The sequence below is a fragment of the Corvus brachyrhynchos genome, unplaced genomic scaffold (assembly GCF_000691975.1).
Source record: "Corvus brachyrhynchos isolate BGI_N302 unplaced genomic scaffold, ASM69197v1 scaffold61, whole genome shotgun sequence".
Lineage (NCBI taxonomy): Eukaryota > Metazoa > Chordata > Aves > Passeriformes > Corvidae > Corvus > Corvus brachyrhynchos.
In genome coordinates this window covers 3,691,566-3,708,307 of record NW_008236478.1, presented here as the reverse complement: position 1 = coordinate 3,708,307, position 16,742 = coordinate 3,691,566, and positions in this window count along the sequence as shown.

Sequence of the window (16,742 nt, the reverse complement as noted above, 5' to 3'; positions counted from 1 at the left end):
GCTTCAGCTGATGTGCACTGTCAAGCAGCAGAGAAATGGTGTGAACTAAATGGCTTGTGATGTAGTAACAGTGTGGAGAACACAGGCTCCGCACAGCTGTCATTTTTTTCAGCATTTTTTAAGTCCAATATTGCAGACTTGGAGGAGTTTGGAAGATTTGGAAGGGTTTGTGAGGTGCTTTCCCAGAATTAATTCCTCACTCAGTGGGAGGGAGGAAGATTGAACTCTGTCTTGTGTTTGTTATTATTGAACATCTCTTCCCTTTGATATGCAGTATCAGTTCAGAGGTGAGGAGGTATCTTTATTGTGATAACAAAAAAGAGCCCAAAAAGAGAGAAAAAGAGAAATCTGAAGACTGGCATTTTCTGCTTAAGTGAGCCCAAAGCATCTCAGCTTTCATAATCCCCTCTTTTAGTGCAAGGGGAAAAAAAAAATATCAGCAGAATATTGCATCCCTGAAACCCATACCCGGTTCTGTTGTCATAAATCAAAATTTAAAAGTGAACACTCACATTTCCACCAGGAGACACTAGCTGTAGCAGAGACAGGCAGTCAGGCTTCTTCACAGCCCCAGTTCCAGTATCATCATCTTTTGCTGACCACGGATCTTTCCCAGCTTGGAACACAGACAGGCCAGCTGGCTGGGCTACCACTGTGAGTGAATACATTTGGAAATGACTGTGCTGTCCCAACGCCTTACGAATACATCAAAGTGTGCTACAGGCACAGCTGGGCTTTGTCTCCCTGCCTGCTGCCGGGAGAAGTTCCAGCTTCTTCTCCTCAGTCTCTTCATCCATATATTCTCAGTCCTTCCTCCACCCTTCAAAAACAAGCTAAATGGTGCATTATTAATGATCTTTAATTTAATAGCCACGCTATTACAGAAAATCTGAAAAGAGATAATTCCACATGCCAATAATCTGTCCACTGATTCTTCTCTTTTAGTGTCAGATGAGCATGCAAACTATTGCTATTCTGGTTAAATTCAGTTCTCAGGCTAATAAGAGGCCCTGACTAGAGCTGAGAGATCGTGCTGGCAAGCAAAATGAGAAAGGACAAGGCATTTCAATCCCAAGCTTCATAGTTAGCAAGTGATATCACCTTGGGCTGCTGGCTGTGTTAGGATTGGGTCAGCAGCTTGGAGGAACAGCAGAGCTGAGCATCAGGGGATTCTGTTCTGGACCAGGCATGGAAATTTTCAGGTCTCCTGTAAAATCTGTTAGCCCTACATTGCAGAAGATTTCCTGTAATCTTTGTGACACAGTTTGTGCTCCAGGCTCTGGAGAATCTTTTTGTCCAAAATGCTTCCCTTGGTGGATTTCCAGTGATGCAGCTGGGAGGCAAACCCAGTCCATCTCGTTGGTAACAAAGATTATTGCAGTCTCTGTTAATTCATGTTTCCTGTGTTAATGATTTCTTTCCGACAAAGTGCTCTGAGAATTTTTTCTTGCAGCATAAAGAGATAAAAAACCACCCCCCACTGCCTTGGATCTGTTGCCAGTTTCTGCTGAGACAGAGTGAAGACAAAAGCAGAAGGTTTTGTAATTCTGAACTTCTTGGACGGTGGGGTTTTCAGTTTTGTTTCCCTTTTCTCTGTATGGTTGTAGGATACCTTTTACCCATTTGGAATTCAAGTCTCTGTGTTTCCTATGCTGGTGATCCTGCTGTCTCCAGCTGGGATTCTGCAACACAAAGTATTTACAGAATTAAATACTGGAACCATGAGTCTTTAACTGCCTGCAGATGCATCTTCACTCTCTCATCAGCCTTAGACAAATGCCTGAACTATGTAAGCTGACACAAACTCTAAATTGATCTTAAGTGCCTACACAGACCTCCCTGACACTAATTTTTGTCTGGTTCTAAAGTAGTGAGAATGGTTCTCTGCCCTCAGACATCCCCTGTCCGACCAGTCATGGAGAACAGTGCAGGCAAGCCCTGGAACAGAAGCACATGTTTTAGGAATTGGAGGGGGAAGATCTCCAACCCCTCAGCATACACAGATATTTTGACACTCATGAGGAGCCTTTGCCATCCATGACCATGGACCATTCTGGCCCAAATCAGGTTGTCAGTTTGAATATAATCACAGCCATTAAGGGAAGTGTTCATAAATTTCCTCTTCCTCTAACCAAGGCTAGCACTGATGTGTAAGCCCCAGAGCTTCTAGGTCAGGGCTGCCTTCAGAACACTCTGTGACTAGGTAAAGAGACGTCAGCACTGGACATGCTGTAGTAACATTGCTGTGGGTTGCTCAGAAACATCGTAAATTTCATATTTCACAATCATTAGCCTCAGCAGTGCCCATCTGTTAAGCACTGGTAACAACTGAAGTGTTCCATAGCAGATGTTCTCCCTGAACAAGTGCCTGCACAGAGTTTGCTGATTTCCTGGATCACAACTGTTTATCCCAAATAACTCTGCAAATAATTGCCAGAGGTCAGTTCAGAGTGAATGTCCCATTTTCTGGGTTTACACTGTGCAGTGCAGAATTGCACCCACTGCACTTTAGCCCTGCTCTCAAACACTGGTACAAATCAAGAAGGGAGTCAGTGGAGTGTAAAACAGATGGAAGTGAGATCAAAATAAATCCTTCCACTTTTACCTCGTAACACTTCAGATCACAGATGGGAGCACTGGGATGCAGACAAAATATGACAGGAGGTTACTTGAACATCTGGAGTCTAAACAAATGCTTCTTTATACAAAATAATGCTTAGCAAAAAATGCCTAGGAAATGTGAAAACTGGACCCAATCCTCATCCCATGGAAGTCACTGCCAACACTCTTGTTCATGTCAGCAGTTCTGCTCTGATGACATTACAAATGTCGTGTCTGAGTTACATCCGATGGCAAATGGAATTTAAAAGCTTTCCCTGAATCTTTCTGGTAGAATTGTCTTTGCCAAAAAAAACGTTGCAAGGATATTTAAGGCAGGAGCCGAATGTCCAGTATTTGGATCCTCTCTTCAAAGCCACAAGTATCTGTGTGTGTCCAACTCACCATGAGAGCCACTGAGAAACAGGCACTTAATTCTGCTTGTACCTTTGGAAATGTCCCATCTGATTTAGGTTTTGACATAACTGTAAAAAGGCCATGTCAGTTTAAGGTAACACTGTTCAATCATTTGTCGCTGAACCTCTTTCAGCGAGAAGAGATTCTCTCACAGTTATCCAGCTGTGAAACAGAGCTAGATGAGCACTCACCATGATTGAACTGAAACACCAAGCTGCTGCTCAGGGGTGGCATAGGCTGATCTGGTTGGCTTTGCACTGGAGCTGATCAACAGCATTGGATGAGCTGTTTGACACTAAAATAGAAGAGAATGTCACAGAATCAAGGCTGCCGAATGTTAGAATCTCTGCAAGTGACACTTCTGTTCTCACCCAGATAAGAACATCTACATGAGCCTCAAAACAAGCTTCTTTGGGAACCTGGTCTTTTCAGTTCAACTGGGAAAAGATGAGAATAGGATGAGAACAGAAGTTAGTTTGTATAAATTTTTAGGAAAGGATGTTATAATAAAGAAGATCTTTGGATAACACAGGAGGAATCTGGAATTCTTGATAGATGATGAGAGTGAACAAGCTCTGGGTATATGAGTGTGTGTTTATGGTTTGCATAATGAAGGACAAATAGGCAGCCCTGCCTCTATCCAACTGGAAATCTGTGTGTGATTAAGGGAGGGAGATGTGCTCCCTTCACTGCCATTAAGTAGAGTTCTCCCTTATATCACTGTCATGGACCGGGATCTGATTTAAACCACGTGCTGTAGCCAGTAACCTCAGATAAATCAGCACTTTGTGCCTTTCTAAGGTATTGTCTGTCATTGCAAGGACATTTAACAAACTGCCTGTGTGGGAATTGCTTGTTTAATCTAAAGCAGAAATACAGACATCTTGGGGTGGGAAGGCAGGAGTGAGACCAACAGGACTCATAACAAGTATGTGAAAAGTATTAAAGTAGCCAAGACCTTCCACTGCAGGTGGTGGTCCGCCTGCACATGTAGGAGGGAAGTCCTCTGTATGGAATGTCAGATATACAGTGCAGGTGTACACAGCCAGATCACATCAGCTGGGCTCAGTGCTTTCTGCAGGGTAAGGGACACAGTGACAGAGCTTCCCATAGGTTCACACCACCATGTGGCACCTCGCTGACCCAGCTGGACACTGGAGCCTAACCAGAGCTACCCTTTGGCTTTGGTGATGGTCACACTGCTGTTTTGGGTGCTCCTGGTACTTTAATAATACCAGGTGCTGATCTTGTAGATTTTTCAGGCTTGGGTGGTGGTTTGAGTTTTTGGTGGGATTGGCTGGGGGATTATATACTTAAAATCCACAGATGTCTTTTTCATTTTAGATGAAAAAGTCTGCCATTTGCAGACTTAGATGAAGAAATTTTATGAGATACAGATTTCAGGCAACTTTAGGTGAAGAGCATTCCAAGCTGGGATCTCAATCAACTCCTGAGAAGGGCAGGGAAGGGGCATCATAAGATGTTAGAATAATTTGGTTTGAAAGGGACCTTTAAAGGTCCTAGTCCAAACTCCCTGAAATAAGCAGCGACACCTTCAATTAGATCAGGTTGCTCAGAATCCCATCCAACCTGACCCTGAATGTTTCCATCCAGGGATGGATCATCTACCACTTCTCAGTAGAGTGAGAGTGTATAAATGTATATATAGAAAATTAGTGTGGAGAGTTGGGGGTTTTTGCCTATTGCCTCTTCAAATGTAAAATCCTCAGCTGTGATCCAAGGGGAGCAGTTGCTTTGTGTTCAGGTGCAGCACAGGGGAGACACGTGCCCGCTCCTCAGACAGCTCCTTCGTTGTTCATTCAGATATAACTACATCTGTATTTTGCATTTCAGCTGCTGACTGTTTTAAGCAACCAGACTTAAGTGTGCCAAAGCCAAAGGGGGTGTCACTAGAATAGACATGCTATGTACAGTGTTTACCTGTTGTGAAATGCTGTTAATTGCCCTGGCTGGGCAGCCTGCTGTTCCCTGGTAGGTCTCTGCTGGGATCCCAGCCTCTGCTCCTCTTCTGCAATGGAAACATTTCTCCCTTATTTATTTTTGCGTGAGAAAACATGTTTCCATTCTGAGCCTCTAGATACCACTTGAGTGCCCCCCTGACCTCTCCTCGTGGGCCCAGCCCGTGTAAATGACCAGACGAAGGAATGTGGATGAAGGAAGTGCTATAAAGTAGAAATATTGCTGGCTCGTAAATTCCCTCCAGCACAGCAAGTTTTCAAAATAAACAGAGCTACAGTCACACAGGACAGCATAACTCAGCGGTGCAAAATTCATCACTGGCTTTTGCAAAGGAGGGCAGCCTGACACCAAAATTGAACTCCTCCAGGAGTGCTGTCTGCCCTGGCAACAGATCTGCATTACATTTCCATACAGACTTCACCCACCCTCTTCAAAACTTGTACCAGTCTGAGTCCAGAGTGGGAAGCTGAACTAGTTCTTACTCAAGTCACTGGGATTTGGAGGCCTTCATATCCTCTGGGTGGCTTTTATAAAACTTCACAGATTTTGATATTTCTATGCTCCTCCAGCCTGCAGCATGAATATATCCATATCTCCAGTACTGGGAGTCCAGCCATGAGTACTGCCTGCTGCTGGATGCCAGGATTGCCCAGGTATGTCTGGTGTCTTCCTGCTGGTGGATCTGCTCAGCTGCAGATCACTCTTGCTGCTGCTCCAGTGACACTTCTGTGTCTGTTTATAAGGGCTCAAGACCCCTTACTTCTGAAAAAACAGATTGTCCAGAAGCCAGGTAATTTCCAGGTGTTTGAAGAAGCATCCTATCCACTGCACAGACTGCTTCTAAGTGCAATATTCTGGTGTTTGCCATGCTTTAGAAAATGAAGGTTTATCCTTGGATTGGGAGCTTTTTGAAGAGAAAGGGACTTTCTCCTAACCCACTCTGACAAGTAGTACACAAATGGCCATTTGACAGCTTCCCAAAACCCACACCATGTTAAGAAGTGGGGTCAAACTGAGATTCCTTGAAACAAAATTTTAATTTTGGAACATAAGTACAAGCACATACCTCAACTTCAGACACCAGTCCACTCAGAAGCCTTTCTTAGGGCTCAAAGCAATGGAGTCAACATGACTGGCAAGCAGATAAAGACTGTTACTTTTCAACAATTTCTTGGCTTGACACTGGAGATTTTCAGAAGTTGAATTTAAGGAACTTTTGATGAGCTTATACTGCTTGTTGAAATATATTCCATTTTGACACAAAACATACTGCCTTTCCACTGAGAATCAGTATCCTCCTGCTCTTCTCCCCTGACTCTGCTGTTCTTATCTAAAAACAATTTGGTTTGTTTACTTTTTGAAAAATTGAATGTTTTCAAGGGCACTGAAACTTTTTTCTCTTCACCAAGAGCTCAAATATCTACTGGAAAAGCTTTGATGAGAAATTTTCAATCAGATTCAATGAAAAAAGAGATGGAGGAGGAAATGATGACTTTTTCTTTTTTTTGAAGCGCACAAGAGAGTTCCTTGAGATCAGTTGTGGGAATAAAGAAGAAAGTGACTGCCTTTGATCTGAAGGGAATCCTATAGTTTTCCTGAATTTTGCCAGCTGCTCCAATTCTGCACTTCCACTCAGACAAAACCCTACATTATGATTGAGCCTGAAACCAACATAAACAATCGTCTGCCCTTTTACCTCTGCTGTTAGAAGATGGAGTATCAGTGGAGCTGAGAATTTACTCAATACATCTAAATGAAGTGTAACCTTCCCGAGTTAGATGGCACCAGCTAGATAACCCCGTTCAAGTGGAAGTAGATGAAGGGTGACACTGAAGATTGCATGATGGGGCTGTAGCTGATAGTCCTGCTTGTGACTTCTGTGCTAACTGCACTGGACTTGTAAACGCCAAAAGGTCTGTCCTTACCAAATCAGGAAAAACTCCCAAAAAGACTAGCTAAAAGTTTTGTCTGTAAGTGAGGGAGAAGAGATTCATCACACCATAGACTGTATCATGCAAGAACAAGTTATTCATAGATGGATGAAGAATAAATTGAGGCCACAATTAAGAGAAAGTCCTTAATGTTTCAAGCCGGCTTTGAAAGAGTCTGTCAGCAGACTGGATTAAAGAGCTGTGGAATAAGAGGGTTATTTGTGTGATTATGGGATCTGGACTCAGACCAGAAGATCTTTCCTTGTATTGTACAACCTTGGAGTCCACAAACCTTGATGTACTTTTTAACCTACACAGTTTTGTAGCTTTTAGAAATTAAATGTTTTCTATGAAAATGAGAGAGAGGACCTAGTATTGGCCACACAGGGAGGCTGAAAGAACTGTCTGATACATCCCACAGAGCAAAGGACACAGACAGCAGATATTTCTAAGCCATCCTTCCTGAAGATGGCGTGTCTTGTGCAGTATCTCATAAAGGTGCAGGTTCCACAGGCCCAAGAACATTCCTAGGGCTTACACATCTCTAATGGCTGTGTGGAACCCAGTTCTAGCAGGTGCTTCCAGGGAAGTGGAGCATATGGGAGGAGTGGGATGAGAAAAAGGAGAGGCAGAGCAGAGGCAGAGCAGGATAACAAGGAGAGAAAATGAAGGGAAAAGGAAGGGAGAAGTAGGGAGCTGGAGGAGCAAGAATTAAAAAAGTGGAAATGAACTAAGAGTAAATGTGTGAGGTGAGCAAAGGGAAGGATGAGAGGGTGGCAGAGATAAAAAAAGGGAGAGATTAGACAGACGGACCAGCTGCTGAACATGCCATAAGCAACCTCTGGGCTTGCAGACAGTGGAAATTAAGGAAGCTGACTTCTCTGAGTCAGGTCCTAGGGCAAGGACCAGGTAGCTCTTGCTCATCGCTGCTGCTGCCTCCCAGCAGTGTTCTACCTTGGTGATCTGGGATGTTTTCCCTGATGAGCAAGATCCTCCTCTCTCTATTCCAGCCTCACAGCCCCAGCAGAGTAAATGTTTGGGAAATTCCTATTCCTCTTGTTTAGTAGCATCTGGAGTTAGAGCTGAATAAAGCCCTTCAGGCTGGGAGGTTTTGGAAGGAAGCCCCACGCTCACCAGGCCCTTTGCCAGTGAGTTAATCCTTTCTGTATTGACCCTTCTACAAGCAGCAGTCCCAGGCCACCAAGGATCTGATAGCCTTGAACTCTCCATGCCTGGAACTGCCCTTGCTGCTTTTTAGTGCTGATCTCTTCCCAGCAACTTTCCCCCAAGGACCCAGGCGGCAAGGCAGGGGCACTACAGATCAGCCCCTTCATTCCTCATTCAATCAGTGCTCTGGTGCAACTGTCATTGTGTCAGTCAGGACAGGAGATGCTGTGCCATGTGCTTCAGTCACTTTTGTTTCTGTTGCCACTGCCTCGCACGTCCATGCCAGGAACTTGACACTTCCCCACAGATACACCCGATACTCTCCCAGGGCCATTGGCTGTAAGCTGCAGAGGTCACTGCAACATCCCTTGGCCCTTTGCCCCACGTGTGGAACTGGATCAGGCTGGGCTTGGGCCGAGCTGAAGGCACAGAGCAGTAAGTGGTGCTGGCTGAGCTCACATTCAGCGGTGTGTGTTCATGGGGGTTACAGGCAGCACCGGCATGCCAGGGCAAATCACTGCAGTGTGCAAGAGCTGAGCTGTATGGATGCTTGTCCTGTGTCCCATGAGGGACTTGGGGTTGGTTCCATGGCTTGGAGTAGGTAAATGGAAGACAGGGAATATTAGTTATCTCTGGCAACTTCAGAAAGTCTCTCAGCTTTCACAATGAGCCATTGTAGCTGAGGATCACTGCAGCTACGGCAGTAATCTGCACCCCTTGAGAGCCTGGGCTTAGCCTTGCCTTTATTACAGACTTCTGAGTAATCCCAAATTCCATAAATAGCTCTTAGTGCCATAGTCTCCTTGAGCAGCTGTTTTCCAAAGGCCTGAATACTCACACCAGCCAGCTGGACCTGGCAGCACTCATCTGCTGCAAGCAAGATTTGGCCTTCCAGACACTGCTTCACCCCAAATGAAAGGGCACTCTTGCAGCCACTGTTCAGAATAACACTCTGCCATGGTTCTTCTATCCTTAAAATGGGAATAAAACGCCAGGAGAGAATCCTCTGTGTGGGATTTGGATGCCCAGATATAGGCTTCTAGTGCTGTTTGGAACAGCTCATGTGTACAGCATGCCTGTCAGATGATAAGAAGCTTGTAGACACAAGTATTCCTGAGATGGCAGCTGGAGGTCAGCAGGTACCCCACAGACCTACAGTGAACATATGTCTCCATCCAGGGAACTGGGCCCCCTTTCATAAAGTCTGTGAGGTACTAAGGCATCCTCACAAAGATCTCCACAGCAATGTCTACATAGAGATACATTTGATACAGCCAACCCAGCTGATTTCTTCTTCACCTGCTTTGTAGCCAACCCTCAGGCAGGTTCACTCTCATGGTACGTGTTAGGAGGAGTGCAGAGAAGCATCTGCCACCTGGGTTTTTCTTCCACGAATAAAAGCTAAGCCCAAGGGTTTTTATGACCTTTAAACAACTTACTCTCACTCCTGCATCCCAGCTGCAGGCAGTCCACCTGGTCAGGGTGTTTGCTTGGGAGGAAAAGGCTACCTTCTGAGGGAGATCTGAAAAGCTTTTGTTTCCACAGCAGATCTCCTGTTTGAAAGTGCATGCAACACCTCCAAGAAATGTAAAAGGGAAAACTACAGCCCCTACGGAACTGATGAGGCTGTAAATCCAGAGAAAATCTTCCTGTGTCATTTATGAGCCAGCACATCAGATACTGGCCTCTTGTGCAGAATGGCTTGGTCCAGGCGCATTCCTTCTCCTCATTTCCTCAGTTACAAGAGAAGGAGATGCTTGCTGTGGTGTTATTCTGGGAAAATGGATTGCAGAAAACCAGGGTTTATGTCCTTAGATAGGCACACTACAGAAATAAATTTTGTTCTTCTTCACAAGAAAAACCAGTTGGCTGTAATTTGCTAACTGGACATAGGGAGAAACACCACTGAAACCTCACAGATTTTATGTTCTCAGACTGATCTTTCAAGCCTAAAGTCTCTCTTTACTCTGAATTCCCTGACTTTCTGGTGTCTGCTGCCTTAGCAGCCCTACCACCTGGGCTTTTCCAATGAGGTTATTGATAAGTACTTTATTGCACTGGGATATTGCCATGAGCTCCTGCTGGACAAGGAAGGTGCAATATTGTTCTTATTTCCAGGTGTTCTTGACTTTATCTTCAGGGCAGACATTTACTGTTCTATAAATTCCAACTGCTGTTTTTCAGATATTGCAGGAGCTAAAAAAGGCTCTTTATAATCAGGGTGGGGTGGGGAAGGAAGCTGGATTTTGTTTTATCAGGGAGAACAGTGCAGAAGTTTTCAAAAACTAAAGTCTATACCCACAGTTCGTTCTTTCTACTGAAGTTTCTGATTCCCTGCTAAAATCAAATTATGCGAGACCTGCTTGAAACTGCTGAAACCAGTGGGATGTTAGGAGCTTCACATCCTTCTTGGAGTTGAGCCCAGACTCTGGGCCATGTGCCGGGAGGGCTTGCTGCAGGGAGCTTCAGCCATACTTGCCCTCCACCCTTGAGCATCTGCTCTTGAGCATGGCTGGAGAGGGGATTCTGAGCTACACAGACCTTTGATCTGAAATAATGTGGCCTTTGTACTGCTTTCATGCATCTTCCTCTGCATCCTTTGCATCTGTAAATGCCACAGTGACTGTCAGCTGGCTGTGCTCTGTCAGTGAAGTCTCCCTGCTCTGTAACACACCAAGCTCAGGTCCCACACCAGACTGGCCCCCGAACACCACTGAGGGAGTTGCACCAGGGCAGGATGAGAGCACCAGGGAGACTGGAGTTGGGCACTTCATTGCGCGTGGGGAATGTCCAGCTGCGAAGCTCTAACAGATGTTGACACCTCTGTGCTGTGTTTGCTCTGTGACGTGGGAGCGGGGCCAAGGATCAGTCCCTCCACCTGGGATACACTGTCAGAGCTTTGTGTACACGTTAAATTAACACACACCAAAAAAGTTGTAGTAAACTGTGCTACAGATGCTGGGGAATTGATTGTATGCATGTGTGAAGGGGGTGACTATGCCAAGTTTAAACACCTACTTTATTCCCTTGTGGGAGGCTGACGTTCCTAGAGCTTAGCTTAATGTATATGTCACGTTCTTAGGGCTTAGCTTAATGTACATGTCACAAAACAAGAAGAAGGTGCAGGGGTTTAAATACATACACATTTTGAGCTAGTTATTTTTCCTGAAAATCTGAGCAGTCACTGTAGATTAGAAGAAATGCAGAACTGACAAATTTTCTTCTAAACTGCCTTGTTTAGATCTCAGTGGTTTTTACTGAATGAAGCAAGTTCTGAGGAACCAATTCTTGCAGACATATAATTATGAATATACTGATTTTTCTGAGGTCAGTAACTTTGAGCAACTCCTAAAAATGAGATTACAAGCTCCTACACAGATGCTTTGTCAAATGTTTGCTGTTTGCACAATTGTGGTCCAGTCTGGTCAGTTAAAATCATGGCTGAACATGCTGACATGAAATTCAGTCTGTGTGAATCCCTTACCTGTATGGTCTTTGCCAGGTTGAAAATAGGATGCAAACTGATTTTGGTGACCTAACAAAGACACAAATGCTTAAAAGTATAAAACCACCTATACATCAGCAAATGTCAGTGCCTGTTTGTGAAGTGAGATACAACAGCAGCAACATTTTTAGGACTCATGATGTAAGACAATGAAACAACATGGGCATTTATCATTTGGTTGTGTGGGTCAAAAAGGAAATAGAAACCATCTCCAGAGAGGAATATTGTAAAGTAGTAAATTAGCATAAATAGATTTTTTACGCTCCAGAAGGGAGGATTTAAAAGTAGATACATTAGGAAAGAAAGATTTCTGATGATAGGTCATAATGGACTATAGAAAGACCTCCTGGGGGAAGAAATAGAAGCTGAATCTCTAAAAACTTTTAAGCACCAATTGAACACAATGGCAATAAATCTTCAATCAGAAACAACTCTGCACTGTGAGAAAAAAGGACTAGATGGCTTTACTGTACTTCTCCATGTCTTGTAACTGAATGACTCTGATGCTCTTTGTGGATGGTTGAAGTTTTATAAGCAGCTGGGGATCCATTATGCTGAATGATACTGTAGGAATACCAACTTACTTGCTCTGTGTTTCGGTGTGAATGGTGATAATCTCCTGAAGCATGTATTCAGGCCCAAAGTGCTGAAGCAGAAGAGAGGGAGAGTAGCTACAGCCACAAGACCAAAGCTACTCAAAGGAGGAGAAATGACTAGCTGATATTTCTGCTACCATGCTGGGGGAATGGCAGGTCATGGGTTCAGGGATTAATTTCCGGCTGAGTGTTTTCCTCTAAGTGAGCAAAGGTTTAAGAGCTGGCTCCGAAAACCTCAGTTATGCAGTCAGCTATTGGCTGTAAGATCCAGGAAAGCTCTGGGTAAAACCCCACTCTAGCAAGTGAGCAAATGATGGCATTTGGTGTGTCCCAATCTCCACACCCCAGTTAGGCCTGGACCTGTAAGACACATGTTCTTGTCATGTGAGTGACGTGTATCTTAAGTGATGTTAATGATTGTTCATTGCAAACTAAACATTTTCAACATCTGGCAACTTTACACAATGAATGTCAGAACAGTGCCAGAAAATGAAATGTTTCCATCACCACAAGCAATCCATTTGCTGGATCTCACTTCAATGTGAGATTAATACAGCTGCCCATAGCCCAGAGAAAAAATCTCTAAACTAGATTTAATTTATCTGCCTCATCAGCAGGCAGATATTCCCTGGATCTGCTGCCCAGGCACTATTACCTGGCTCTGGGTACACAGCACACGTGCATCCCTCACACATCCTTTTTTTCTTTTGCTCGTTTTTTATCTTACCTATTACTCTGGGCTTTTATGTAATGTGACTCTGTGGTTACTCTTGCCTAAAATGACTATATTCGTGGTTTTAGTTGACTCTAGGACTTTTGAAAAGCAACAATAAAATAATGGATTTTAAAAAATTATATAAAGGCATTTGTAAGGATGGAAATTTTCAGATTTTTCCAGAATATTTGCAGAAAAGAGGAGGTTAAGAAAAAGGGGGGGAAATAGGAAAAAAAAAGAAAACGGGAAAGAAAAAGAAGAAAGAAAAAGAAGCAGAGGAAAGAGATAAAGAAAAAGAAAAGGAAAAAGAAGAAGGCTTTGAAAAGCCGAAAGTGAAGTAGAGCTGAAGTGCGGAGAGGCTTCCCTGGTGCTCATCCCAGCTGGAGCGCTCTCCAGGCACTAGAGGGCCCCCCAGGACACGCAACCGGGGCGCCCGCAGCCCGGGATGCCGGCGCGGTACCCGCAGTACGGACCCGCCTGTCGTGGCTCGGGGCTCGCACCTACATCTCGGGTTTAATCGGGATCCAGGATCTCCTTTTGGCGTGGACTCTTTGAAGCCCTATCTCTATTTACTTTGCATCGCAGAGATGTCTCGGAATGTGTGAAGGAGATTGGTTTAGGATGAAAAAAGTCATAAAATGAACTCCAGAAGGGCAAATAGTCCCCTTGCTAAATTGCAATTCAGACTAAAAAACAAAGCCCTTGCAATGGAATGGAATGACTGCTTTGCTTTGTAGATCTGTTCTTATTGCACCTTGCAAGTTGCTAATATAGACAAAACCCTTGTTGAGGAAGAATGCAGCTGGAAAATTTGTTTCGGAGTCTGAAAATACCCAAAGTTTGTAGATATTTGGGTTACAGTGTTTTGTTCATGCCTATCTTAAATTGAAAGCAAATAATAGCAAAAAAAAAAAAAAAAAAAAAGAAATCCCAAGAGACACATGACTCATATTTAATTAGCCAAATGAAAGCCTGAAAGAAATGAGATGGGTGTTGTAAGGACCCCTGACCATTCTGACCTGAACACTGGGCTAGATCTTTTCCCTGCAGACTCCTAACCCATTTCAGTTCTAATGCTCTGGCTCTCCGTGCATCACTTTCCCATGGAGAGAGCATAAAGGCAGAGCTGAGCTTGGCCCTGGCCAGACCTCCCAGGTACCTCCTCTTGCTGGGAATAGGGAACCTTTACTGCTGAGCCCCAGGTTCCTTGCAGTGGCCTGCAAGCTCAGTGAACCTGAACAGTCCAAGCGAAACCCAAGCAAAGCCACACAGTTTGAAACACTCTTGGAATAAAATCTCCTGCGTGGTGTCAGCTTGGTGCTCAGAGGGAGAGGCAGAACACGGCAAACTTGGCTCTGTTTTACCCCAAGCTTTCAGGAAACTCCTCACAGTGAGGCCAAGAGCTATGTTCATAACAAAACTTAAACCCAAGCAAAATTTATCACGGTTTGAGTTTCTTCATGAAAGGTTAGACCAAGTTGGGATGTGCTCTGCTGGGATAAAAGAAGAGATGGAGTCTGGCCTTAAGGGCCAATTTCATATCCACTGAAATCACATGCAAAACTCCCAGGGAAGCAAGCTTAAACTTTTAAACACCATTAGAAAAGCAGCTACCACAGCTCTCTGTCATTCTAGTTAACCATCTATAAACAGTTACTCACTTGACCTCTATTTGATCTCTCCCTCTGCCCTCCAAGGAATCTTTCAAGGCCAACGTACATTATGGATATCTCTGTGTACATGAATGTTGGAGGCTATTTTACTACTATGAGAATAGATCTCTTGCAATTGTCTGAAATCTGCTTGTTTGGGGAAATTTTTTTTCTTTCTGCAGACAAATCCAACAAGTGACTTCTCTTAGTTTATACTGGTCTGCTGCAAATACTTAATTACTAAAAGTCCTGTTTGCTATACATGAAAACTATGAGCTTGAAACCCTGCCATGGCAATAACAAGGGAAAATAGTCTTAGCACTAGAAACAAGAAGGTCAAAGACAGGAGTCAAGAAAGATCTTCAAGCCACACTACAGTTGTCCTTTTCTAGCTGCTGCTTGAATGTGCAGCAAGATGGCAAAGCCTTCAAGCTTTCACCTGATTAATAGTGCTGGGGGGATAAAACATTCTGTAGGAGTGTTGCAAGAGTAAGACTACTATTTAAAAAGAGGATTCTTAAGCAAAACAAAAATGACAGCAAGATGGAAGTAACTTGAGGGCATACAGTCATTAACTAAAGGAAGAATTTTATATGGATGCCTTGGTTTGGTTGGGTTAGTTTTTTCTTGGTTTTTTTGTGTTTTTTTTTAATATGATAAAGAATTTCAGAGTTAAGTTACAAAATAATATAAATACATAAAAATATTGAAGCACTTAAAATCTCCAAGTACCCCTACGTCTGCACACTAAGGATACTATGCAGTAGCTAATGTAAATTTTAACATTTTAGCACCTGTCATTTCCTTCCCATCACAGTATCATCCTATAAGGAAATAAGCAGTATAAACATGCTTTTAAAAACATGATCTTGAAAAAAAAAAAAAGAGCTGCATCTAGGGACGATACTAAAATGCTGTAGTCATTATTGTGTGGGCTAGTAGATGCCCAGACAGAGAGATAAGGTCGATTTCGTATCTTTATTGTGCAGTCCAACAACCTAATAAATATAGATTTCTAAATGTAATTTCCCTTAACTCTAGAATCCAAGGTAACGTAGTGTCATGTATTTTACTTGAAATTGTTGAGATACACTGTTATTTTTAACTTTACTTAAACATAAATTTGGTGTGAACACCATGACCATCCAAAAAAGTGATGCATTTAGTTACAGATAACTCCAGGAAACTTTAAGGAAGAGCACAGTGAACTAGCATTAGTGAGAACAAGATAAAAACAAGGGTACTGTTTTCCAACCTGAGGACATTCAATTCAATTCTTGACTCACACAAAATTTTCGTAATAGTAACTTGTGCTAGCCAGAAATGGCTTATTTTCAACATAATCTGTGGGAATTTAAACCAGCTTCAGATAATAATGATTTTGTTGCTGGGTTATGCCAGTCTAAAGTTCTGAGTAACAGAAATGTTGCCATCTCCTCATTTAAGAGGACATGCAATTTGATACAAACACACTAAAAATTTGGAATATTTTATTATTAAAAAAGGCTGTCTCAAGCTGTGTTGAAGTCAACAGTAGGTCTATTTAAGGTTTCTGAATTCACCCTTTCTTTGTCAGCATTCAGATAAAAGATTGAATTTACTGGCTATTATGGAGTTCTGGCTGCAGCTGGTTGGGGGGAGAAGGGGGAGAGAGAGATATTCAGCCACCCAGATCATCAAGGGGTGTAGGCTGGAATTTTTGAGCATTCAGATAAACACTGGTCAATTCTCTGGGAGTTAACATTAAGTTGAAACGAACTTCTCAAGAAATTTAACACTTGGCAAGTCATTTGACTTTCCTTTTAAATGTTCAATTCGTTCAGATCTCACTGAGTTCCTACTTCTAGTTTGAGGTGAGGGGTAAACCACGAGACTCCCCTTGAGGGGGGGGGTTCATGTTTTGTTTTGTTTTGTTTTGTTACTTCGTTGCTGGTTAAATCTTAAGCTCACAGTTGTTGTACCGTAGGCAGCGGTTTGTGCTTGACGGGAAGAAAAAACAGAAACCGTCGTTCAAGAAAACCGCTCGGAGTTCATTCAGATGAGCTCGGTTGTTGCCTGGAGATCTCTTCTGCACCCAGGAGCAGGATGACAGCGGGGCAGCCGCGGAGGGAGCCCCGGTGCAGGGCTGCGGGCGGTGCGGGCTCCCGTCCCTCGCTGTCCCGCGCCCCGCTCTGCTCGGCT